The sequence below is a fragment of the Balaenoptera physalus genome (genome assembly GCF_965194825.1).
Source record: "Balaenoptera physalus genome assembly, chromosome: 15".
In the NCBI taxonomy this organism is placed as follows: domain Eukaryota; kingdom Metazoa; phylum Chordata; class Mammalia; order Artiodactyla; family Balaenopteridae; genus Balaenoptera; species Balaenoptera physalus.
The window spans coordinates 32,992,468-33,018,468 of record NC_138894.1 but is presented as its reverse complement, the minus strand read 5'-3'; the positions used below and the strand labels follow the sequence as shown (position 1 = coordinate 33,018,468).

General features: G+C 45.5%; 1 long non-coding RNA gene and 1 pseudogene across 9 annotated transcripts in view; one reads left to right on the top strand and one right to left on the bottom strand.

Annotated features, from left to right (window-relative positions):
* LOC309643390 overlaps positions 1-26,001 on the top strand; it is a 2,123,356-nt gene that overhangs the window by 1,786,573 nt on the left and 310,782 nt on the right. The window lies entirely within an intron of this gene.
* On the bottom strand, positions 5,884-12,745 carry LOC309643461 (uncharacterized protein C2orf78 pseudogene; annotated as a pseudogene). Its single transcript has 3 exons — positions 12,706-12,745; positions 9,069-9,818; positions 5,884-7,796 (listed from the first exon to the last, which is right to left on the bottom strand). The product of its transcript is annotated as an uncharacterized protein C2orf78 pseudogene (transcript).

Genomic DNA, 26,001 nt, shown 5'->3' with positions numbered 1-26,001 from the left:
AAACTTTCCAAAGTTTCTTTTCTTACCTGACATGGTCAGAGAAGAGGAGACATCAACTGCAGGTACAAGGGATGAGGAGACAACACTAGAGGATGTCTGAGTGGCTGCAGCTGAACGGCGCACGTGTCCAGTACAAAGGTCACTGGTTACTGGTCCAAACGGCTCCACGGAAACCCCAAGACCTCTACCAAGTGGTAGTAGGTTTGGTAGGAGAGTGATGTCACAAAGCAGGCAGTTGAAAGGTATGAGCTAGCCAATAGGGAGGTCCGATCCCCAACAGGAGGGCGGGCTTGGGTGAAGAGAGCGTAGGAGAGCTAAAACAACCCCTCAATTTCTGAGCTCTGGGGAGGAAATCCTAGAAGACAGATTTACCTCCCCCAGGCTCTTCCATTAGGGAAATCATTGCAACATTTCTTACAGACGTTCATTAATATAATTAACTAACAGTTACTTATATTCTACAGAGTATTCTATTTTATGTATCATATACTTAGAGCTATATAGATCTTATTTAACTAGTATCCTTAGGAAGGAAAGAGCCATGTAGTTTGAACTATTACAGTTGTAACTTGGTTAAAGAGCAGGGTGAAGTTTGTTGAGTGTACCCTGTGGAGAATGTTGTGGTCCAAGGCTCTTCTCCTTGACTCCTACCTTCCTTGGGCTGGGCTAGGCTGGGGGCCAGGTTGGACTTGCGACTTAACATTTCTCTTCCGCTTTCTTTTTTTTTTTTTTTCTTCCATTATGGGCATTGCTTCTAGGACAAGCCTTGGTCTTGCATTGGATGTTCCTTCCTGTCAACTTCCAGCAGCAGGAGTCTTCTTTTCAGTGCTTGATGCTTCACGAAATAGACTCTGCCCATTGGCAGCAAATACCAGAGAGCCAGGAGACAGAGCTGGTTGCAGACCTTTCCTCTTCCAGCCTTTGGTTGCAATTGTTTTGCCCATGATTTGCTAGCTCTAGTTCCTTGGGCCACACAGGTATCCTGCCATCCAGCTCTTTTTATATGTGAGAGACATTCTGAACACTGTCCCTCTTTCTTTGCACAGAAGTATATACAGTGTGGCAGTTACCGTAATCTCCTCCCCCTTGCAAACAGCCCCTCTAGAATCTCGGACCTCTAGGACTCTCTGTCTTGCATGCTTGGGTGCAAGGCCAAGCACAATGAAGAGGAGAATAATTAGAGAAAGAGGAGGACATTGGTGGAGAACTGGGAGCAGGTAAGGTGAAAGGGCACCGGAGAAAAGAGATGCATGTAGGTTTTTTGGTTTCTGTGGGAAACAAGTTGACACACTTGGGCCTCATTTTGTATTAACAGAACAGAGAGTTGTAGATATAAGTAGCTAGATCGTGCAGCAACTGCCATGAAGTCTGTACACTGAAGAGAACAGTCTCACATCTAGTTTTCATTTTGTTTTATGTCATATTACCTTATTTATAGCATTCACTGGTATGTTTGTAGAACGCAGATGTTTTCAAATGCTCTGGTTTTGTCTACATGGTTATTTCCTTGTCCTATTTGTAAGGAATCCAACATTGTAAGACATATTGCATGTTTTTCTCTTGACGATTGTTTACCTTGAAGCGTCATGAGCTAACTTGAGCTGTTGGATTTTGTGGAGAAACTTTAAAAAGGGTCTGTGAAAAAGGCATTGTGGTGAGTCGCATTATGCACCCGAGCGTAAGGAGCAGATATCTGCCACCAGCCCAGCTTGGCCTGGATTGCCTCTGTGTTAGTTCCCCTGGTTAGTGCTTTTCTCCCTAACCACTCTTGTGACTGTGATAATGTGAGTTAAGGGCTGAGTTGCTAGTGATTTATGTGTGAGGTAGGCTGGTTTGAGGGAGGAAATCTATGGACCTAGTCATTTTCCTTGGTGGTAAGCTTTCAGGGGTGCAAAGATCGATCTTCCTGGGGACTTCTCTGGTACCAGGAAGATATCGCATAGATGGGACCTCCAAAGACACACATTTAATTTTTAGGCCTGTTGTTCCTATTATGAGATGTGAGTTTCTTCACTGATGGGGATGCTGCTTATCTGAGAAGAAACTGTGAAAGGTGGTGTAGTATAGAGGTGTGGCTTAAGCTTTTAAGTTTTCTTCAAGGTTTTTCCCCTAAGCTTCATACTTCAGACGGCCTACTTACATGAGACTAGTATGTGATGTCAGGCTAACAACTTCCTAAATACCTGCAAGCCAGATCAGTGTCTCTTTTCTCTATATTCCCATGGAAATCAAGGGTCCCGCCGAATTTTCCATCGAAACAGTTGATTTGTGCTGTCTCTAGGAATTCTAAAGGGCGTACCGTTGCTTCCTAACCGGTGTCATTTGGGAGATCCCCCTCTGTACGTTCAAATGATTAATTTTGAGACTCTGCTCATGTGTGCAGTAAACCCTTTAATTCCCTAAGACCTTCCTTTCCTCCATCTCATACCCCATTAAGCCCGCCTCAGTTTATCTCCTGAATTTCTTTGGAATCTGTCAGCTCTCCCTCAACATCCTAATACTGAACTTGCCTGTCTGTTGCGATTAGGTCCTAACTAGTGTCCATATATCTTGTTTCCCTCCAATCCATTCTTCACACAAGAAACCTTCAAAGCAAGTTGGAACATTGCTCATAAACATCGCTCACAAACATTGTTTTGAGAATAGAAAACACACTGGTGGCCTTTAAGACTCTGCGTGCTCTAGAATCCTCTCTGCTTCTCTAGCCCCATCTTGTGCCACGTTTGCCCTCACTTTCTATGCTTCAGATACACTGAATTAACCTTAGTTCTCACTCATCTGACAGAAGTCAGTTGAGAAATTATTTTTCACTGTGATTCCTAGCATTAAGGAATTTGATGATCAGGTTTTGTATGAGGACTAAAACTAAACTGGGAAGTGGAAGAATTGCGTTTCAACTGTTTCAGTCAACACGCATGTATTAATGATACCTAAGTATTGAACACCGGGCTAGGTTTCATGAGGGATACAGAAGTTCTGGCCATCTCTGGTTTTGGGTATCCCTTATTTGTTGAGACCTTTGCGTTGTTTGGTTGCCTTTTGTCTGTTTTCCAGATGGGAAAACAGGAACAAGGGAAGTATAGGTTATTACTAGGTGGGGTTGAACAAGTGGAGCAGCAAACTGCAAAGCAGAAAGAAGAGGGACGTACTATAGAGGGATGTGATTTCCATTTTCAAGGCGCCTGCGTCCTGTGCAGGGAGACAGCCTAACATAAAATGTGCCTAACAAAAGATCTATTGACTTCTTACTAAAAATCTCCAGTTCATATAACCCAGGGGTTTATACCTTCTCCTTTAAAAGTTCTATTCCTGGGACTTCCCTGGTGGTCCAGTGGTGAAGACTCTGCGCTTCCAATGCAGCAGGCGTGGGTTCAATCCCTGGTTGGGGAGCTAAGATCCCACATGCTGCGCAGCCAAAGAAATTTTTTTCAAAAGTTATACTCCTGTGTTGTTGAATTTAGTGGTTTAGATTTTGTTTGAATGTTAAGAAGATTTCAGTTTATTTACCAGGAACAAACAAAACATAATGTAAAAATAGTTTCCCAGAAACGATTTCCATCGTTCTCTTCTTCCCTTTCTCCCGCAGACTGACTGGTGTTTCATCTTGACAAGTTCTCTGAAGTTCTCTGTCATTCCATAGGAAAGCGGTCTGGCTTGGAGGTTGCAATCCCAGGGAATTTTTCATCAGCGGGGAAGTCTCCATCACTACAGAGGAATCAAGGGAGAAGTCAGTCCCGGGTAAGTGAGATGCTCCCCCTAAACACCAACACAGCAGTCGTGTACCTTTCAAGGGGTTCAGGGGCAAGATGGGCAAGGCATTTCTACTAACTCTTCTTAAGGATCATGGACAGTGTGCCCTATGCTACGAGGTAAGCGGTGACTGTTGTAATTCTTACTGGTGATCATTTCATGTCACTGATCCTTGGCTCTCTTTGTATCTCATAGGACTGTTGTAAGTCCAATACAAAATGAGTCTTCTTTTTAAAAAACTGAAATGTTTTACAAAGCCTAGCATTCTCATAGAGAGTCCTTTGAATTCTCCCCACTTTCCCGAGAGGCTAAGAACACTTCACACCATGAACTAGGAGAGGGGGTAGAGCCCTTTCTGATGAAATATAGAAACAAAGACAGAGTCTTAGCCTGCTTGCTCTCTGGACAGGATCTCGGACCACAAGGTCTTAAATCCTGGTATAAATGACGGAAGTGAGGACAGTTCAACTGGCACTCTCATAACAAGAGTTCTGAAACACCTTCCAAAGAGACTGTAGCAGTAGACGAGGGAAGGGAGTGCTACAGTGTGGTAGTACAGGGGGAATGCTCGGCTACAGCAGTGAAAAATGTGGTACCTATTGGTGTGCTCTTGGGGTTCTTGTACATGTAGCATAGATGACCTTTACAGTGTCCCTCCCACCTTCCCACCTGCATTAGGTGTTCTGTTTTTTTGTTTGTTTTTTTTTTTTAATTTACGTTTATTGATTGATTGATTGATTGAACTTATTTATTCTACGTATTTATTTTTTTGGCTGCACTGGGTCCTCATTGGTGTGCACGGGCTTTCTCTAGTTGCGGCTAGCGGGGTCTACTCTTGGTTGCGGTGTGCGGGCTTCTCATCGCGGTGGCCTCTCTTGTTGCGGAGCATGGGCTGTAGGCGCGTGGGCTTCGGTAGTTGCGGCTCACGGGCTCTGGAATGCTGGCTCAGTCGTTGTGGCACATGCGCTTAGTTGCTGCACGGCATGTGGGATCTTCGCAGACCGGGGCTCGAAGCCGTGTCCCCTGCATTGGCAGGCGCCACCAGGGAAGCCCTAGCTGTTCTTATATAGAGTCTAAAAACAGAGAGCACTGAGAGAAGGTAGTGGTTATTAAAGGCTCAGGATCTAAATTCTACCTGTCTCTACACCCCTTCCCAGCTGTCGATTTGACCCCGTTTGTGAATGCCGACCTCATTCTTCAACTTTCTCTGCCGTTTGTATACTCACCTTGAAAACTTGTTTCTGTGATGCGTTGAGCAGACACAGGGTGGCAGATTGCAGAGGTGGAAGCTGGTGGTCGGATATTTGTGGGCTGAATCTCCTTCAGTCCCATTCCCATTTCTGGTTGCGCAGAGGCCCTACTTCCTGTGTATGACGCGGAGCCATAGGATTGCGGGCAGGAGCCAAGTTCTCCATACAGTGAAGACCCCAGTGTGCCTTGGTTATAGTAATATACCTGGCTTCCTTCCTGGTAGGGAAGTGACAGGCGGCTATGCCCCTGATTTGTTCGTGGGCCTCCTGATACAGCAGTTCCCTTGGCTCTGGCCCTGTCGTCAGCTGCCCCTAGGAGGACTCTGAGCCCTAGCCACTTCTCTGGTAGATTTGCCTATTCCCCCACTATAATCACACCTGAATAAGGCAACTCAAACCTTTCAGAGATGTGTCGTGAACCTCTTGTTTTCTGAAATACCTATCTGGTGGTTGTGAGACTTAAGGCCAACCTCCCCGAGAGACTTTGTTTCTGTTTCTCCTAGTAAACCTAGACTCATCTCCTGTCACCTTCAACTCTACTCCAATTGTGTTCTTTCAACCCAGACCCCTGACCCTGCTTTTTACTTCTGCCATTTCATCCTCACTCCTGCTTCCTTTCCTAAATCCATACGTCTCTTTTGGCCTTCCTAGCCCTGGGCCAAGTTCCTTCCTCTTTCCTCAGTTTTTACCCCTTTCCTTCATTCTCCCATCCAACTTTCAGGCCTTCCTTTCTCACGCCCCAGTTAGCAGCATCTCAAAATTCGAAAGGTTTATTACTCATCTATTAATTCTATTCCATTTACTTATTCGGTTCTATACCTATCTTACCTATGTATGGAAGAACCGCTGGTAGCCAAGGTGGCAGCAAGAATCCTAGCAGCTGTCACCTGACGTATCCGTAGTAGTCAGCAATTTCCATTTCTTTGTCCCTCTGGGTGAAAAATTGCAGCTTCCCCGAAGAGGTGTATCTGGCAGCATTCTCCCGTTGTTGTTGAGCCCGCCTCTTCATGGCCTCTCGCTCTGGCCTCTGCTCTTGTTCGATGGGCTTTGACATGACTGGCTCAGGCACGTTGGGTTCCCTCCATGGAACTCGTTGCTTGCTGAAGTCTTGGAGTAGAAGTTGGGTTTGGAGCTTGGGTGGGGACTGGCGCTTAGTCACAGCAGGGGGAACAGGCTCGCGCTGGAGAGAAGCGCCAGATGAAGTTTTGTAGGGTGCAGGCCTAGGAGCAGCAGGCTGAGGGACACGAGGCTGGGTATGGTTGGTCCAAGCCGGTTGGGTTGGGTTGGCCACAGTTGGCTGAGCTGGTTTGGCGGGACCTGGCAAAGAGGCAGGAGCTGGCTGGGATGAATTGACTGCAGCAGGTTGAGCTGAGTCAGTAGAACCAGGCTGGGCACGGTAAGCCACAGCAGGCCGATGTGAGGCCAGAGACTGTGGCCTCCGAGGAGCGGGTCGAGCTTGAGGCTTGTCCCAGGCAGAAAAAGGCAGAGGTATCAACTTGACCTTCCCAGGAGGAGGCCGCTCACACTGGGATGGAGATGGACACTCTGTTTCAGCACTGCTGTCTGCTTTCTGGGCTTGGACTTGCGTTTTCTCAGGCCTCTTACCCTCACGTGGGGTATGCCGCCGTGGCTGGATCGCTGGGGGTGGCTGGGGGTCTTTGGGGTTGCTTGAATTTCCCAAGAGCCGACAGGAAGAGAGCCCAGTTTTCGTCTCATTCTTCTTCCCCAGCGCATGAAGAACCTTCACAGACTCCAGCATGCGCACGCCAAGGGAGGTTCGAGGCTTTTGAAAGCTCTCTTGGCGAAGCTCAGTTTGGTGTTCCTTTCGCTTCGTGTTGGGGATTGCTGGCTTGTCTTCTGCCTTGACTTTGTTCCCTGACTGCTTGTTCTCTTCAGCCTTGTTTCTTCCTCTGGTCCTTTTGGTCTTTTCCTGCCCATGGCTCTCAGTTTTGCTGATCTTTCCGGATGCAGCTTTCTGAGGTTTGCCTTGAGAGTGCTTGGCCGTGTTCGCAGGAGCCCTGTCACTGACTGCAGCAGTGCATATAACCGCTTCTCCCCCTAACAGGCACTCTGGATCCTTTGGCTGGATTTTGGCCTTGGGAGCACCACCGATAGGCTCAGAGGCTTTCTGTTTGTTCTTCCTGGGTTGATCAGAGGGAACCTTTACGACACTTGGCTTTTCCTGCACCTGATTCACCTTAATGGCTCTGGTGTCTTCAGCTTTGATCACGTTGGGACCTTGGGATCGATCAAGATCTTTCCAAGAATTAAAGAGCTGGGGAAGGTGAATATCCTCCGCCAGTGTAGTAATGTCTGCAAGACCACTGCTAGGTTCAGTCCCATTTTCAAGTGTCCCTAGGTCCTGACGACTCAGGCTGTTCTCTCCCAGATCAGCATTTTCAGAACCAGGCTGCTCCTCTTGGCTGAGGGGATCGGTGCAGGCCAGCGGCTGGGGAATATCAGGGATTCCCAAAGGGAGTAGTGGAGGATCTTGGTTTTCTATTGGGATCTGGTAGGCCTCCAGAGGCTTTGACAGCTTGGTTTTGATATCCTCCACGTTCTTACTCTCTGTTTGTCCCTGGCTTGGAGCTGGAGGCAGGGCCAGGAGACGCCTGGCACTCTGGACTGGAGCTGTCACTGAAATGTCCCCAAGTTCAGATGGTGGGTTACTCTCAAGTATGTGACTGTTTCTGCTACTGCAGGACTTGGGGAGTTCTTGAGTTTGTGTCACACAAAACGTCTGGCTTGGAGGTTGCAATCCCAGGGAATTTTTCATCACCAGGGAAGTCTCCATCACTACAAAGGGATCAAGGGAGAAGTCAGTCCCTGGTAAATGAGATGCTCCCCCTAAACACCAACACAGCAGTCATGTACCTTTCAAGGGGTTCAGGGGCAAGATGGGCAAGGCATTTCTACTAACTCTTCTTAAGGATCATGGACAGTGCCCTATGCTACGAGGTAAGCGGTGACTGTTGTAATGCTTAACTGGTGATCATTTCATGTCACTGATCCTTGGCTCTCTTTGTATCTCATAGGACTGTTGTAAGTCCAATACAAAATGAGTCTTCTTTTTAAACAACTGAAATGTTTTACAAAGCCTAGCATTCTCATATAGAGTCCTTTCAATTCTCCCCACTTTCCCGAGAGGCTAAGAACACTTCACACCATGAACTAGGAGAGGGGGTAGAGCCCTTTCTGATGAAATACAGAAACAAAGACAGAGTCTTAGCCTGCTTGCTCTCTGGACAGGATCTCGGACCACAAGGTCTTAAATCCTGGTATAAATGACGGAAGTGAGGACACTTCAACTGGCACTCTCATAACAAGAGTTCTGAGACACCTTCCAAAGAGACTGTAGCAGTAGACGAGGGAAGGGAGTGCTACAGTGTGGTAGTACAGGGGGAATGCTCGGCTACAGCAGTGAAAAATGTGGTACCTATTGGTGTGCTCTCGGGGTTCTTGTACATGTAGCATAGATGACCTTTACAGTGTCCCTGCCACCTTCCCACCTGCATTAGGTGTTCTTTTTGTTTTTTTGTTTTTTTTAATTTACGTTTATTTATTGATTGATTGTTTGAACTTATTTATTCTACGTATTTATTTTTTTGGCTGCACAGGGTCTTCATTGCTGTGCACGGGCTTTCTCTAGTTGCGGCTAGCGGGGTCTACTCTTGGTTGCGCTGTGCGGGCTTCTCTTGTTGCGGAGCATGCGCTCTAGGCGCGTGGGCTTCGGTAGTTGCGGCTCACGGGCTCTAGAATGCAGGCTCAGTCGTTGTGGCACATGGGCTTAGTTGCTCCACGGCATGTGGGATCTTCCCAGACCAGGGCTCGAACCCGTGTCCCCCGCATTGCATTGGCAGGCGGATTCTTAACCACGGCGCCACCAGGGAAGCCCTAGGTGTTCTTATATAGAGTCTAAAAACAGAGGGCACTGAGCGAAGGTAGTGGTTACTAAAGGCTCAGGATCTAAATTCTACCTGTCTCTACACCCTTTCCCAGCTGTCGATTTGACCCCATTTGTGAATGCCGACCTCATTCTTCAGCTTTCTCTGCCGTTTGTATACTCACCTTGAAAACTTGTTTCTGTGATGCGTTGAGCAGACACAGGGTGGCAGATTGCAGAGGTGGAAGCTGGTGGTCGGATATTTGTGGGCTGAATCTCCTTCAGTCCCATTCCCATTTCTGGTTGCGCAGAGGCCCTACTTCCTGTGTATGACGCGGAGCCATAGGATTGCGGGCAGGAGCCAAGTTCTCCATACAGTGAAGACCCCAGTGTGCCTTGGTTATAGTAATATACCTGGCTTCCTTCCTGGTAGGGAAGTGACAGGCGGCTATGCCCCTGATTTGGAATCTGAGATGGTGCTCCCTGAGCAAGCCTGGCAGAAAGTGATGGATATAGAGGGACCATGTTATTGGCGTCTGAAGTTTTATCATACTGGGCTGCCATAAACATGGAGGAAGCAGCTGGGTGCCGGTCAGTGAGTGCCAGAGTAAAGTCTCCGAGTGAAGAGGAATTCTTTTCAGTGCTTCCTGTGATGTCCCACTCAAGAACACCTGGATAGGAAGGAGCTGAAGTGGAGATCTGGCTGTGGTCAGTAACTCCAGATAACATAGTCGTGCTGGAATGTTGGTAAAGGTAGGCACTACCCATGAGTGTCTGGAAAGAGGTACCGGTAGCCGATGCCGAACTGACGGCAGGGGCAGAGACTCTGGAGAAGTTGCAGACACTTCGTGTTAGGGAAGTTGCATTGCTCACCACAGGGAGAGAATGCTGCAGAGAATTTAGAGTTCCAAGTAGAGATGGATTTTGGAAATTTTCTGTAAGAACAAGAGGGTCATGAAAAACTCAGGGAGGTTGAGAAATTCTCACTACGTTTGAGGAACAGCATTATCTTAAGGTTCTTGCTCTCAGGACACCTCTACTATCGACCCTTCCTGAGAAACCCAAAATCAGACAGTTAATGATGGCTGTAAGGACTGAGCAGTTTTCCACTCTTCTGTATTAACTGCCTGTGCTCCCATCTTGGGCACAGATGGGCAGAAGAGCCAAGTGGTATGGTTCAGACATTGTTCTCTAGGCTGGAAGCAACCTTCTCCCTGCCCTGTCTTTCCCTTCAGCCTGCACTCGTATTGACTTCTATGCTATTTCCTAGACTGGAAGCATTTTAGAACTAGGAGGCCCTTAGAGAACTTTCTCTTTTTTCAGTCTCATTTCACGAGTAAGGAAACTGAGGCTCAGAGAGGTCGGGTTGACTTGTTCAAGTTCTCTCATTATGTTAGTGTCATTACCAGGTTTCAGAACCTAAGTATCCTGACTTCCTTGCCAGGACTCCACTCTGAGCATGATAGTGCCAGAAAGCAGGAGAAATAGAACTTATAATATAAGCATTTTTTTTGTCCATTAGAAAACAGTACGGCCATTACCATTGTCATCTTCAGTGTCTCCCTTTGCTTGTGCAGTTCCCACGCTATTACCTAGAGTTGACGTATAGCTCAGTCCAACTGGTGAACTGAAAGAGTCATTTTTGCCCTCTTCAAGCCTGGTTTCTCATCCTACCTCAAAATGATTACCCGAAAGTGGATTTCTTAAGTGCTTTTGGAAAGAGAAAAGTTATCTGATTACTTCAGATTACTCATCTATAAAGTGGTTATAACACCACCACCAATAATAATAGCAGTAATAATTAATAGATGAATAAGCTGATCTATTGCGTATGATTTATATGGAGGAAGATACAATAAGTTCTAGAAAGACAAAGAAAAATCATGAAAAACATGTTACGTAACGAAAAAGAAATCCATAGATATTAATGAAAACTGGGGTATGTGGGCAAGTATCAAAGCCTAATGAATTTACTAACAAATGACATTCTGTACCATACATGCAATATTATGAAAGTGAATTTTGCCCACTCTATTTTAGTGAATACTATTAACCAAAAAACACGATGGAGGTGATAGAGGTGAATGAATTCCTAGCCAATGCATACAGACAGAGACGATAAATCAGTAAAAAATGCACAACAAGCAACAGAATGCAACAAATGTGAATGTATAGGTAGCCACAACATATATAGACAAGTATTTCAATGAAAACCGGTACAAAGCAGACAGCAAAATAGTAAGTGTAAAAGAGTTTCATTATTGTGCTCATTCATATTTTTACCCAGCAAGTAACAGGTATTAAGCCTAGGAGAAATATATCTTTCCATGAATATAACTCATATAATAAGCAGAAAGGAAGCTTAAAAAGTATCAAGAAGGTTTTTGTATTTATCCTAGAACTTAGAATCATCTTCCACATCCAAGAAGACGACATCCCAAGACCTCAAAAAACCATCATCCCTAGAATCCAATTAAAAAAGATTTTCAAATGTAAGAAAATCCAAAGGACTCCACAACATTGTTTTAGATAAATGTGGATGTTTGTGTTTTCTTTTTTTCTCTTGCCGCGCCGCGTGGCCCTGGCCGTGAAAGCACCGAGTCCTAAAGCGCTGGACCGCCAGGGAATTCCCTAAATGGGGAATTAGAGATGTGGGGCTTGACTTTTTCTTTTTCTTCTCCGGTAGCTAAGATCTACAAGCGAACGATGGCTGTTGATCAATGTGCTCTCTGTGTTAGGAAGGAAATAACTGTAAAAATGAAAAGCAACCTTGCCTTAGAAGCTACATATCACACAAAGGAAATAGTCCTTCTGATTCAATGTAGAAGATATCATTTAAAATGTTTAATTGGTCAAATGTCTACCTAGTTTAAAAATTAGAAAGAATAGAACACTGAAAAGCAGCCCCCTAGATAACCACTTTGGTTTCTGGTTTCTAGGAAGCATCATTTCTAAAACATACTTCTAAAATGTTTCTATTCCAAACTGTCAAGTGCCAGCTGTATTCAGAGAGGCAATAAAAGAAAGAAAACGGAGTATGACTTTTCTGATAGGCTGCCCTTCCTGGTGATCCCCTGTTCTGGCCTTACTTTCCTTCTTAGTCTGTTAATGTAAGGATTTGCTACCATCAGCTTTGTTTTGCCCTGCTCTGAGCAGATTTCCCTCTGTGCTGTTTCTGCTTTAATTTAAAATCTTTGGCTCCCATCAACATTCCATGGCAAACTGCCTCTTTCTTGAGAGCTCCTCTATGCTTTCCCTCTTCATTCTTATATTTTTTTCCCATCTCTTGGTTCCTGTTGGCCTGTGCTAATGAAAACAATCCTAAACTTGCTTACGTTTGACTCTGTGCCTCCCTATATAGCCCAGTACTCTCCATCCTCTCTCCCTATTCTCTCTTTTCAACTAGTCGAAATACTAGTGGAGGGAGACCATTGGAGATGAAACATCTTGGTATATATCGCTAGTTTTCTGTGTCACCTGGCTTTTCTATGTTTCTGTTGAAACACTCTTTTGAGAAGTCTCTGATTTCATTTTCTACATGGGTACCCTTTAAGGCTCAATATTGGAAAAGAAGGGGATCAGAGTGATCAACCCAATGTGGTATCCTAACGTAACAGATAAGGAAAGCAGCAGGCTTTGTGAGGCAGTCAGTGATTTGTCCAAAGTCACACAGACAGTAAACGTCAAAGTCAAAACTGAAATTAGGTCTCCAGACTTGTAGTTCAATACTTTCCCTCATTATTCCACGCTATTTTGAATCTCCTCCTCAATTTAGGGGCAAAAGAAATCGAACGCAAAACTTTCCAAAGTTTCTTTTCTTACCTGACATGGTCAGAGAAGAGGAGACATCAACTGCAGGTACAAGGGATGAGGAGACAACACTAGAGGATGTCTGAGTGGCTGCAGCTGAACGGCGCACGTGTCCAGTACAAAGGTCACTGGTTACTGGTCCAAACGGCTCCACGGAAACCCCAAGACCTCTACCAAGTGGTAGTAGGTTTGGTAGGAGAGTGATGTCACAAAGCAGGCAGTTGAAAGGTATGAGCTAGCCAATAGGGAGGTCCGATCCCCAACAGGAGGGCGGGCTTGGGTGAAGAGAGCGTAGGAGAGCTAAAACAACCCCTCAATTTCTGAGCTCTGGGGAGGAAATCCTAGAAGACAGATTTACCTCCCCCAGGCTCTTCCATTAGGGAAATCATTGCAACATTTCTTACAGACGTTCATTAATATAATTAACTAACAGTTACTTATATTCTACAGAGTATTCTATTTTATGTATCATATACTTAGAGCTATATAGATCTTATTTAACTAGTATCCTTAGGAAGGAAAGAGCCATGTAGTTTGAACTATTACAGTTGTAACTTGGTTAAAGAGCAGGGTGAAGTTTGTTGAGTGTACCCTGTGGAGAATGTTGTGGTCCAAGGCTCTTCTCCTTGACTCCTACCTTCCTTGGGCTGGGCTAGGCTGGGGGCCAGGTTGGACTTGCGACTTAACATTTCTCTTCCGCTTTCTTTTTTTTTTTTTTTCTTCCATTATGGGCATTGCTTCTAGGACAAGCCTTGGTCTTGCATTGGATGTTCCTTCCTGTCAACTTCCAGCAGCAGGAGTCTTCTTTTCAGTGCTTGATGCTTCACGAAATAGACTCTGCCCATTGGCAGCAAATACCAGAGAGCCAGGAGACAGAGCTGGTTGCAGACCTTTCCTCTTCCAGCCTTTGGTTGCAATTGTTTTGCCCATGATTTGCTAGCTCTAGTTCCTTGGGCCACACAGGTATCCTGCCATCCAGCTCTTTTTATATGTGAGAGACATTCTGAACACTGTCCCTCTTTCTTTGCACAGAAGTATATACAGTGTGGCAGTTACCGTAATCTCCTCCCCCTTGCAAACAGCCCCTCTAGAATCTCGGACCTCTAGGACTCTCTGTCTTGCATGCTTGGGTGCAAGGCCAAGCACAATGAAGAGGAGAATAATTAGAGAAAGAGGAGGACATTGGTGGAGAACTGGGAGCAGGTAAGGTGAAAGGGCACCGGAGAAAAGAGATGCATGTAGGTTTTTTGGTTTCTGTGGGAAACAAGTTGACACACTTGGGCCTCATTTTGTATTAACAGAACAGAGAGTTGTAGATATAAGTAGCTAGATCGTGCAGCAACTGCCATGAAGTCTGTACACTGAAGAGAACAGTCTCACATCTAGTTTTCATTTTGTTTTATGTCATATTACCTTATTTATAGCATTCACTGGTATGTTTGTAGAACGCAGATGTTTTCAAATGCTCTGGTTTTGTCTACATGGTTATTTCCTTGTCCTATTTGTAAGGAATCCAACATTGTAAGACATATTGCATGTTTTTCTCTTGACGATTGTTTACCTTGAAGCGTCATGAGCTAACTTGAGCTGTTGGATTTTGTGGAGAAACTTTAAAAAGGGTCTGTGAAAAAGGCATTGTGGTGAGTCGCATTATGCACCCGAGCGTAAGGAGCAGATATCTGCCACCAGCCCAGCTTGGCCTGGATTGCCTCTGTGTTAGTTCCCCTGGTTAGTGCTTTTCTCCCTAACCACTCTTGTGACTGTGATAATGTGAGTTAAGGGCTGAGTTGCTAGTGATTTATGTGTGAGGTAGGCTGGTTTGAGGGAGGAAATCTATGGACCTAGTCATTTTCCTTGGTGGTAAGCTTTCAGGGGTGCAAAGATCGATCTTCCTGGGGACTTCTCTGGTACCAGGAAGATATCGCATAGATGGGACCTCCAAAGACACACATTTAATTTTTAGGCCTGTTGTTCCTATTATGAGATGTGAGTTTCTTCACTGATGGGGATGCTGCTTATCTGAGAAGAAACTGTGAAAGGTGGTGTAGTATAGAGGTGTGGCTTAAGCTTTTAAGTTTTCTTCAAGGTTTTTCCCCTAAGCTTCATACTTCAGACGGCCTACTTACATGAGACTAGTATGTGATGTCAGGCTAACAACTTCCTAAATACCTGCAAGCCAGATCAGTGTCTCTTTTCTCTATATTCCCATGGAAATCAAGGGTCCCGCCGAATTTTCCATCGAAACAGTTGATTTGTGCTGTCTCTAGGAATTCTAAAGGGCGTACCGTTGCTTCCTAACCGGTGTCATTTGGGAGATCCCCCTCTGTACGTTCAAATGATTAATTTTGAGACTCTGCTCATGTGTGCAGTAAACCCTTTAATTCCCTAAGACCTTCCTTTCCTCCATCTCATACCCCATTAAGCCCGCCTCAGTTTATCTCCTGAATTTCTTTGGAATCTGTCAGCTCTCCCTCAACATCCTAATACTGAACTTGCCTGTCTGTTGCGATTAGGTCCTAACTAGTGTCCATATATCTTGTTTCCCTCCAATCCATTCTTCACACAAGAAACCTTCAAAGCAAGTTGGAACATTGCTCATAAACATCGCTCACAAACATTGTTTTGAGAATAGAAAACACACTGGTGGCCTTTAAGACTCTGCGTGCTCTAGAATCCTCTCTGCTTCTCTAGCCCCATCTTGTGCCACGTTTGCCCTCACTTTCTATGCTTCAGATACACTGAATTAACCTTAGTTCTCACTCATCTGACAGAAGTCAGTTGAGAAATTATTTTTCACTGTGATTCCTAGCATTAAGGAATTTGATGATCAGGTTTTGTATGAGGACTAAAACTAAACTGGGAAGTGGAAGAATTGCGTTTCAACTGTTTCAGTCAACACGCATGTATTAATGATACCTAAGTATTGAACACCGGGCTAGGTTTCATGAGGGATACAGAAGTTCTGGCCATCTCTGGTTTTGGGTATCCCTTATTTGTTGAGACCTTTGCGTTGTTTGGTTGCCTTTTGTCTGTTTTCCAGATGGGAAAACAGGAACAAGGGAAGTATAGGTTATTACTAGGTGGGGTTGAACAAGTGGAGCAGCAAACTGCAAAGCAGAAAGAAGAGGGACGTACTATAGAGGGATGTGATTTCCATTTTCAAGGCGCCTGCGTCCTGTGCAGGGAGACAGCCTAACATAAAATGTGCCTAACAAAAGATCTATTGACTTCTTACTAAAAATCTCCAGTTCATATAACCCAGGGGTTTATACCTTCTCCTTTAAAAGTTCTATTCCTGGGACTTCCCTGGTGGTCCAGTGGTGAAGACTCTGCGCTTCCAATGCAGCAGGCGTGGGTTCAATCCCTGGTTGGGGAGCTAAGATCCCACATGCTGCGCAGCCAAAGAAATTTTTTTCAAAAGTTATACTCCTGTGTTGTTGAATTTAGTGGTTTAGATTTTGTTTGAATGTTAAGAAGATTTCAGTTTATTTACCAGGAACAAACAAAACATAATGTAAAAATAGTTTCCCAGAAACGATTTCCATCGTTCTCTTCTTCCCTTTCTCCCGCAGACTGACTGGTGTTTCATCTTGACAAGTTCTCTGAAGTTCTCTGTCATTCCATAGGAAAGCGGTCTGGCTTGGAGGTTGCAATCCCAGGGAATTTTTCATCAGCGGGGAAGTCTCCATCACTACAGAGGAATCAAGGTTGAAGTCAGTCCCGGGTAAGTGAGATGCTCCCCCTAAACACCAACACAGCAGTCGTGTACCTTTCAAGGGGTTCAGGGGCAAGATGGGCAAGGCATTTCTACTAACTCTTCTTAAGGATCATGGACAGTGTGCCCTATGCTACGAGGTAAGCGGTGACTGTTGTAATTCTTACTGGTGATCATTTCATGTCACTGATCCTTGGCTCTCTTTGTATCTCATAGGACTGTTGTAAGTCCAATACAAAATGAGTCTTCTTTTTAAAAAACTGAAATGTTTTACAAAGCCTAGCATTCTCATAGAGAGTCCTTTGAATTCTCCCCACTTTCCCGAGAGGCTAAGAACACTTCACACCATGAACTAGGAGAGGGGGTAGAGCCCTTTCTGATGAAATATAGAAACAAAGACAGAGTCTTAGCCTGCTTGCTCTCTGGACAGGATCTCGGACCACAAGGTCTTAAATCCTGGTATAAATGACGGAAGTGAGGACAGTTCAACTGGCACTCTCATAACAAGAGTTCTGAAACACCTTCCAAAGAGACTGTAGCAGTAGACGAGGGAAGGGAGTGCTACAGTGTGGTAGTACAGGGGGAATGCTCGGCTACAGCAGTGAAAAATGTGGTACCTATTGGTGTGCTCTTGGGGTTCTTGTACATGTAGCATAGATGACCTTTACAGTGTCCCTCCCACCTTCCCACCTGCATTAGGTGTTCTGTTTTTTTGTTTGTTTTTTTTTTTTAATTTACGTTTATTGATTGATTGATTGATTGAACTTATTTATTCTACGTATTTATTTTTTTGGCTGCACTGGGTCCTCATTGGTGTGCACGGGCTTTCTCTAGTTGCGGCTAGCGGGGTCTACTCTTGGTTGCGGTGTGCGGGCTTCTCATTGCGGTGGCCTCTCTTGTTGCGGAGCATGGGCTGTAGGCGCGTGGGCTTCGGTAGTTGCGGCTCACGGGCTCTGGAATGCTGGCTCAGTCGTTGTGGCACATGCGCTTAGTTGCTGCACGGCATGTGGGATCTTCGCAGACCGGGGCTCGAAGCCGTGTCCCCTGCATTGGCAGGCGCCACCAGGGAAGCCCTAGCTGTTCTTATATAGAGTCTAAAAACAGAGAGCACTGAGAGAAGGTAGTGGTTATTAAAGGCTCAGGATCTAAATTCTACCTGTCTCTACACCCCTTCCCAGCTGTCGATTTGACCCCGTTTGTGAATGCCGACCTCATTCTTCAACTTTCTCTGCCGTTTGTATACTCACCTTGAAAACTTGTTTCTGTGATGCGTTGAGCAGACACAGGGTGGCAGATTGCAGAGGTGGAAGCTGGTGGTCGGATATTTGTGGGCTGAATCTCCTTCAGTCCCATTCCCATTTCTGGTTGCGCAGAGGCCCTACTTCCTGTGTATGACGCGGAGCCATAGGATTGCGGGCAGGAGCCAAGTTCTCCATACAGTGAAGACCCCAGTGTGCCTTGGTTATAGTAATATACCTGGCTTCCTTCCTGGTAGGGAAGTGACAGGCGGCTATGCCCCTGATTTGTTCGTGGGCCTCCTGATACAGCAGTTCCCTTGGCTCTGGCCCTGTCGTCAGCTGCCCCTAGGAGGACTCTGAGCCCTAGCCACTTCTCTGGTAGATTTGCCTATTCCCCCACTATAATCACACCTGAATAAGGCAACTCAAACCTTTCAGAGATGTGTCGTGAACCTCTTGTTTTCTGAAATACCTATCTGGTGGTTGTGAGACTTAAGGCCAACCTCCCCGAGAGACTTTGTTTCTATTTCTCCTAGTAAACCTAGACTCATCTCCTGTCACCTTCAACTCTACTCCAATTGTGTTCTTTCAACCCAGACCCCTGACCCTGCTTTTTACTTCTGCCATTTCATCCTCACTCCTGCTTCCTTTCCTAAATCCATACGTCTCTTTTGGCCTTCCTAGCCCTGGGCCAAGTTCCTTCCTCTTTCCTCAGTTTTTACCCCTTTCCTTCATTCTCCCATCCAACTTTCAGGCCTTCCTTTCTCACGCCCCAGTTAGCAGCATCTCAAAATTCGAAAGGTTTATTACTCATCTATTAATTCTATTCCATTTACTTATTCGGTTCTATACCTATCTTACCTATGTATGGAAGAACCGCTGGTAGCCAAGGTGGCAGCAAGAATCCTAGCAGCTGTCACCTGACGTATCCGTAGTAGTCAGCAATTTCCATTTCTTTGTCCCTCTGGGTGAAAAATTGCAGCTTCCCCGAAGAGGTGTATCTGGCAGCATTCTCCCGTTGTTGTTGAGCCCGCCTCTTCATGGCCTCTCGCTCTGGCCTCTGCTCTTGTTCGATGGGCTTTGACATGACTGGCTCAGGCACGTTGGGTTCCCTCCATGGAACTCGTTGCTTGCTGAAGTCTTGGAGTAGAAGTTGGGTTTGGAGCTTGGGTGGGGACTGGCGCTTAGTCACAGCAGGGGGAACAGGCTCGCGCTGGAGAGAAGCGCCAGATGAAGTTTTGTAGGGTGCAGGCCTAGGAGCAGCAGGCTGAGGGACACGAGGCTGGGTATGGTTGGTCCAAGCCGGTTGGGTTGGGTTGGCCACAGTTGGCTGAGCTGGTTTGGCGGGACCTGGCAAAGAGGCAGGAGCTGGCTGGGATGAATTGACTGCAGCAGGTTGAGCTGAGTCAGTAGAACCAGGCTGGGCACGGTAAGCCACAGCAGGCCGATGTGAGGCCAGAGACTGTGGCCTCCGAGGAGCGGGTCGAGCTTGAGGCTTGTCCCAGGCAGAAAAAGGCAGAGGTATCAACTTGACCTTCCCAGGAGGAGGCCGCTCACACTGGGATGGAGATGGACACTCTGTTTCAGCACTGCTGTCTGCTTTCTGGGCTTGGACTTGCGTTTTCTCAGGCCTCTTACCCTCACGTGGGGTATGCCGCCGTGGCTGGATCGCTGGGGGTGGCTGGGGGTCTTTGGGGTTGCTTGAATTTCCCAAGAGCCGACAGGAAGAGAGCCCAGTTTTCGTCTCATTCTTCTTCCCCAGCGCATGAAGAACCTTCACAGACTCCAGCATGCGCACGCCAAGGGAGGTTCGAGGCTTTTGAAAGCTCTCTTGGCGAAGCTCAGTTTGGTGTTCCTTTCGCTTCGTGTTGGGGATTGCTGGCTTGTCTTCTGCCTTGACTTTGTTCCCTGACTGCTTGTTCTCTTCAGCCTTGTTTCTTCCTCTGGTCCTTTTGGTCTTTTCCTGCCCATGGCTCTCAGTTTTGCTGATCTTTCCGGATGCAGCTTTCTGAGGTTTGCCTTGAGAGTGCTTGGCCGTGTTCGCAGGAGCCCTGTCACTGACTGCAGCAGTGCATATAACCGCTTCTCCCCCTAACAGGCACTCTGGATCCTTTGGCTGGATTTTGGCCTTGGGAGCACCACCGATAGGCTCAGAGGCTTTCTGTTTGTTCTTCCTGGGTTGATCAGAGGGAACCTTTACGACACTTGGCTTTTCCTGCACCTGATTCACCTTAATGGCTCTGGTGTCTTCAGCTTTGATCACGTTGGGACCTTGGGATCGATCAAGATCTTTCCAAGAATTAAAGAGCTGGGGAAGGTGAATATCCTCCGCCAGTGTAGTAATGTCTGCAAGACCACTGCTAGGTTCAGTCCCATTTTCAAGTGTCCCTAGGTCCTGACGACTCAGGCTGTTCTCTCCCAGATCAGCATTTTCAGAACCAGGCTGCTCCTCTTGGCTGAGGGGATCGGTGCAGGCCAGCGGCTGGGGAATATCAGGGATTCCCAAAGGGAGTAGTGGAGGATCTTGGTTTTCTATTGGGATCTGGTAGGCCTCCAGAGGCTTTGACAGCTTGGTTTTGATATCCTCCACGTTCTTACTCTCTGTTTGTCCCTGGCTTGGAGCTGGAGGCAGGGCCAGGAGACGCCTGGCACTCTGGACTGGAGCTGTCACTGAAATGTCCCCAAGTTCAGATGGTGGGTTACTCTCAAGTATGTGACTGTTTCTGCTACTGCAGGACTTGGGGAGTTCTTGAGTTTGTGTCACACAAAACGTCTGGCTTGGAGGTTGCAATCCCAGGGAATTTTTCATCACCAGGGAAGTCTCCATCACTACAAAGGGATCAAGGGAGAAGTCAGTCCCTGGTAAATGAGATGCTCCCCCTAAACACCAACACAGCAGTCATGTACCTTTCAAGGGGTTCAGGGGCAAGATGGGCAAGGCATTTCTACTAACTCTTCTTAAGGATCATGGACAGTGCCCTATGCTACGAGGTAAGCGGTGACTGTTGTAATGCTTAACTGGTGATCATTTCATGTCACTGATCCTTGGCTCTCTTTGTATCTCATAGGACTGTTGTAAGTCCAATACAAAATGAGTCTTCTTTTTAAACAACTGAAATGTTTTACAAAGCCTAGCATTCTCATATAGAGTCCTTTCAATTCTCCCCACTTTCCCGAGAGGCTAAGAACACTTCACACCATGAACTAGGAGAGGGGGTAGAGCCCTTTCTGATGAAATACAGAAACAAAGACAGAGTCTTAGCCTGCTTGCTCTCTGGACAGGATCTCGGACCACAAGGTCTTAAATCCTGGTATAAATGACGGAAGTGAGGACACTTCAACTGGCACTCTCATAACAAGAGTTCTGAGACACCTTCCAAAGAGACTGTAGCAGTAGACGAGGGAAGGGAGTGCTACAGTGTGGTAGTACAGGGGGAATGCTCGGCTACAGCAGTGAAAAATGTGGTACCTATTGGTGTGCTCTCGGGGTTCTTGTACATGTAGCATAGATGACCTTTACAGTGTCCCTGCCACCTTCCCACCTGCATTAGGTGTTCTTTTTGTTTTTTTGTTTTTTTTAATTTACGTTTATTTATTGATTGATTGTTTGAACTTATTTATTCTACGTATTTATTTTTTTGGCTGCACAGGGTCTTCATTGCTGTGCACGGGCTTTCTCTAGTTGCGGCTAGCGGGGTCTACTCTTGGTTGCGCTGTGCGGGCTTCTCTTGTTGCGGAGCATGCGCTCTAGGCGCGTGGGCTTCGGTAGTTGCGGCTCACGGGCTCTAGAATGCAGGCTCAGTCGTTGTGGCACATGGGCTTAGTTGCTCCACGGCATGTGGGATCTTCCCAGACCAGGGCTCGAACCCGTGTCCCCCGCATTGCATTGGCAGGTGGATTCTTAACCACGGCGCCACCAGGGAAGCCCTAGGTGTTCTTATATAGAGTCTAAAAACAGAGGGCACTGAGCGAAGGTAGTGGTTACTAAAGGCTCAGGATCTAAATTCTACCTGTCTCTACACCCCTTCCCAGCTGTCGATTTGACCCCATTTGTGAATGCCGACCTCATTCTTCAGCTTTCTCTGCCGTTTGTATACTCACCTTGAAAACTTGTTTCTGTGATGCGTTGAGCAGACACAGGGTGGCAGATTGCAGAGGTGGAAGCTGGTGGTCGGATATTTGTGGGCTGAATCTCCTTCAGTCCCATTCCCATTTCTGGTTGCGCAGAGGCCCTACTTCCTGTGTATGACGCGGAGCCATAGGATTGCGGGCAGGAGCCAAGTTCTCCATACAGTGAAGACCCCAGTGTGCCTTGGTTATAGTAATATACCTGGCTTCCTTCCTGGTAGGGAAGTGACAGGCGGCTATGCCCCTGATTTGGAATCTGAGATGGTGCTCCCTGAGCAAGCCTGGCAGAAAGTGATGGATATAGAGGGACCATGTTATTGGCGTCTGAAGTTTTATCATACTGGGCTGCCATAAACATGGAGGAAGCAGCTGGGTGCCGGTCAGTGAGTGCCAGAGTAAAGTCTCCGAGTGAAGAGGAATTCTTTTCAGTGCTTCCTGTGATGTCCCACTCAAGAACACCTGGATAGGAAGGAGCTGAAGTGGAGATCTGGCTGTGGTCAGTAACTCCAGATAACATAGTCGTGCTGGAATGTTGGTAAAGGTAGGCACTACCCATGAGTGTCTGGAAAGAGGTACCGGTAGCCGATGCCGAACTGACGGCAGGGGCAGAGACTCTGGAGAAGTTGCAGACACTTCGTGTTAGGGAAGTTGCATTGCTCACCACAGGAAGAGAATGCTGCAGAGAATTTAGAGTTCCAAGTAGAGATGGATTTTGGAAATTTTCTGTAAGAACAAGAGGGTCATGAAAAACTCAGGGAGGTTGAGAAATTCTCACTACGTTTGAGGAACAGCATTATCTTAAGGTTCTTGCTCTCAGGACACCTCTACTATCGACCCTTCCTGAGAAACCCAAAATCAGACAGTTAATGATGGCTGTAAGGACTGAGCAGTTTTCCACTCTTCTGTATTAACTGCCTGTGCTCCCATCTTGGGCACAGATGGGCAGAAGAGCCAAGTGGTATGGTTCAGACATTGTTCTCTAGGCTGGAAGCAACCTTCTCCCTGCCCTGTCTTTCCCTTCAGCCTGCACTCGTATTGACTTCTATGCTATTTCCTAGACTGGAAGCATTTTAGAACTAGGAGGCCCTTAGAGAACTTTCTCTTTTTTCAGTCTCATTTCACGAGTAAGGAAACTGAGGCTCAGAGAGGTCGGGTTGACTTGTTCAGGTTCTCTCATTATGTTAGTGTCATTACCAGGTTTCAGAACCTAAGTATCCTGACTTCCTTGCCAGGACTCCACTCTGAGCATGATAGTGCCAGAAAGCAGGAGAAATAGAACTTATAATATAAGCATTTTTTTTGTCCATTAGAAAACAGTACGGCCATTACCATTGTCATCTTCAGTGTCTCCCTTTGCTTGTGCAGTTCCCACGCTATTACCTAGAGTTGACGTATATATAGCTCAGTCCAACTGGTGAACTGAAAGAGTCATTTTTGCCCTCTTCAAGCCTGGTTTCTCATCCTACCTCAAAATGATTACCCGAAAGTGGATTTCTTAAGTGCTTTTGGAAAGAGAAAAGTTATCTGATTACTTCAGATTACTCATCTATAAAGTGGTTATAACACCACCACCAATAATAATAGCAGTAATAATTAATAGATGAATAAGCTGATCTATTGCGTATGATTTATATGGAGGAAGATACAATAAGTTCTAGAAAGACAAAGAAAAATCATGAAAAACATGTTACGTAACGAAAAAGAAATCCATAGATATTAATGAAAACTGGGGTATGTGGGCAAGTATCAAAGCCTAATGAATTTACTAACAAATGACATTCTGTACCATACATGCAATATTATGAAAGTGAATTTTGCCCACTCTATTTTAGTGAATACTATTAACCAAAAAACACGATGGAGGTGATAGAGGTGAATGAATTCCTAGCCAATGCATACAGACAGAGACGATAAATCAGTAAAAAATGCACAACAAGCAACAGAATGCAACAAATGTGAATGTATAGGTAGCCACAACATATATAGACAAGTATTTCAATGAAAACCGGTACAAAGCAGACAGCAAAATAGTAAGTGTAAAAGAGTTTCATTATTGTGCTCATTCATATTTTTACCCAGCAAGTAACAGGTATTAAGCCTAGGAGAAATATATCTTTCCATGAATATAACTCATATAATAAGCAGAAAGGAAGCTTAAAAAGTATCAAGAAGGTTTTTGTATTTATCCTAGAACTTAGAATCATCTTCCACATCCAAGAAGACGACATCCCAAGACCTCAAAAAACCATCATCCCTAGAATCCAATTAAAAAAGATTTTCAAATGTAAGAAAATCCAAAGGACTCCACAACATTGTTTTAGATAAATGTGGATGTTTGTGTTTTCTTTTTTTCTCTTGCCGCGCCGCGTGGCCCTGGCCGTGAAAGCACCGAGTCCTAAAGCGCTGGACCGCCAGGGAATTCCCTAAATGGGGAATTAGAGATGTGGGGCTTGACTTTTTCTTTTTCTTCTCCGGTAGCTAAGATCTACAAGCGAACGATGGCTGTTGATCAATGTGCTCTCTGTGTTAGGAAGGAAATAACTGTAAAAATGAAAAGCAACCTTGCCTTAGAAGCTACATATCACACAAAGGAAATAGTCCTTCTGATTCAATGTAGAAGATATCATTTAAAATGTTTAATTGGTCAAATGTCTACCTAGTTTAAAAATTAGAAAGAATAGAACACTGAAAAGCAGCCCCCTAGATAACCACTTTGGTTTCTGGTTTCTAGGAAGCATCATTTCTAAAACATACTTCTAAAATGTTTCTATTCCAAACTGTCAAGTGCCAGCTGTATTCAGAGAGGCAATAAAAGAAAGAAAACGGAGTATGACTTTTCTGATAGGCTGCCCTTCCTGGTGATCCCCTGTTCTGGCCTTACTTTCCTTCTTAGTCTGTTAATGTAAGGATTTGCTACCATCAGCTTTGTTTTGCCCTGCTCTGAGCAGATTTCCCTCTGTGCTGTTTCTGCTTTAATTTAAAATCTTTGGCTCCCATCAACATTCCATGGCAAACTGCCTCTTTCTTGAGAGCTCCTCTATGCTTTCCCTCTTCATTCTTATATTTTTTTCCCATCTCTTGGTTCCTGTTGGCCTGTGCTAATGAAAACAATCCTAAACTTGCTTACGTTTGACTCTGTGCCTCCCTATATAGCCCAGTACTCTCCATCCTCTCTCCCTATTCTCTCTTTTCAACTAGTCGAAATACTAGTGGAGGGAGACCATTGGAGATGAAACATCTTGGTATATATCGCTAGTTTTCTGTGTCACCTGGCTTTTCTATGTTTCTGTTGAAACACTCTTTTGAGAAGTCTCTGATTTCATTTTCTACATGGGTACCCTTTAAGGCTCAATATTGGAAAAGAAGGGGATCAGAGTGATCAACCCAATGTGGTATCCTAACGTAACAGATAAGGAAAGCAGCAGGCTTTGTGAGGCAGTCAGTGATTTGTCCAAAGTCACACAGACAGTAAACGTCAAAGTCAAAACTGAAATTAGGTCTCCAGACTTGTAGTTCAATACTTTCCCTCATTATTCCACGCTATTTTGAATCTCCTCCTCAATTTAGGGGCACAAGAAATCGAACGCAAAACTTTCCAAAGTTTCTTTTCTTACCTGACATGGTCAGAGAAGAGGAGACATCAACTGCAGGTACAAGGGATGAGGAGACAACACTAGAGGATGTCTGAGTGGCTGCAGCTGAACGGCGCACGTGTCCAGTACAAAGGTCACTGGTTACTGGTCCAAACGGCTCCACGGAAACCCCAAGACCTCTACCAAGTGGTAGTAGGTTTGGTAGGAGAGTGATGTCACAAAGCAGGCAGTTGAAAGGTATGAGCTAGCCAATAGGGAGGTCCGATCCCCAACAGGAGGGCGGGCTTGGGTGAAGAGAGCGTAGGAGAGCTAAAACAACCCCTCAATTTCTGAGCTCTGGGGAGGAAATCCTAGAAGACAGATTTACCTCCCCCAGGCTCTTCCATTAGGGAAATCATTGCAACATTTCTTACAGACGTTCATTAATATAATTAACTAACAGTTACTTATATTCTACAGAGTATTCTATTTTATGTATCATATACTTAGAGCTATATAGATCTTATTTAACTAGTATCCTTAGGAAGGAAAGAGCCATGTAGTTTGAACTATTACAGTTGTAACTTGGTTAAAGAGCAGGGTGAAGTTTGTTGAGTGTACCCTGTGGAGAATGTTGTGGTCCAAGGCTCTTCTC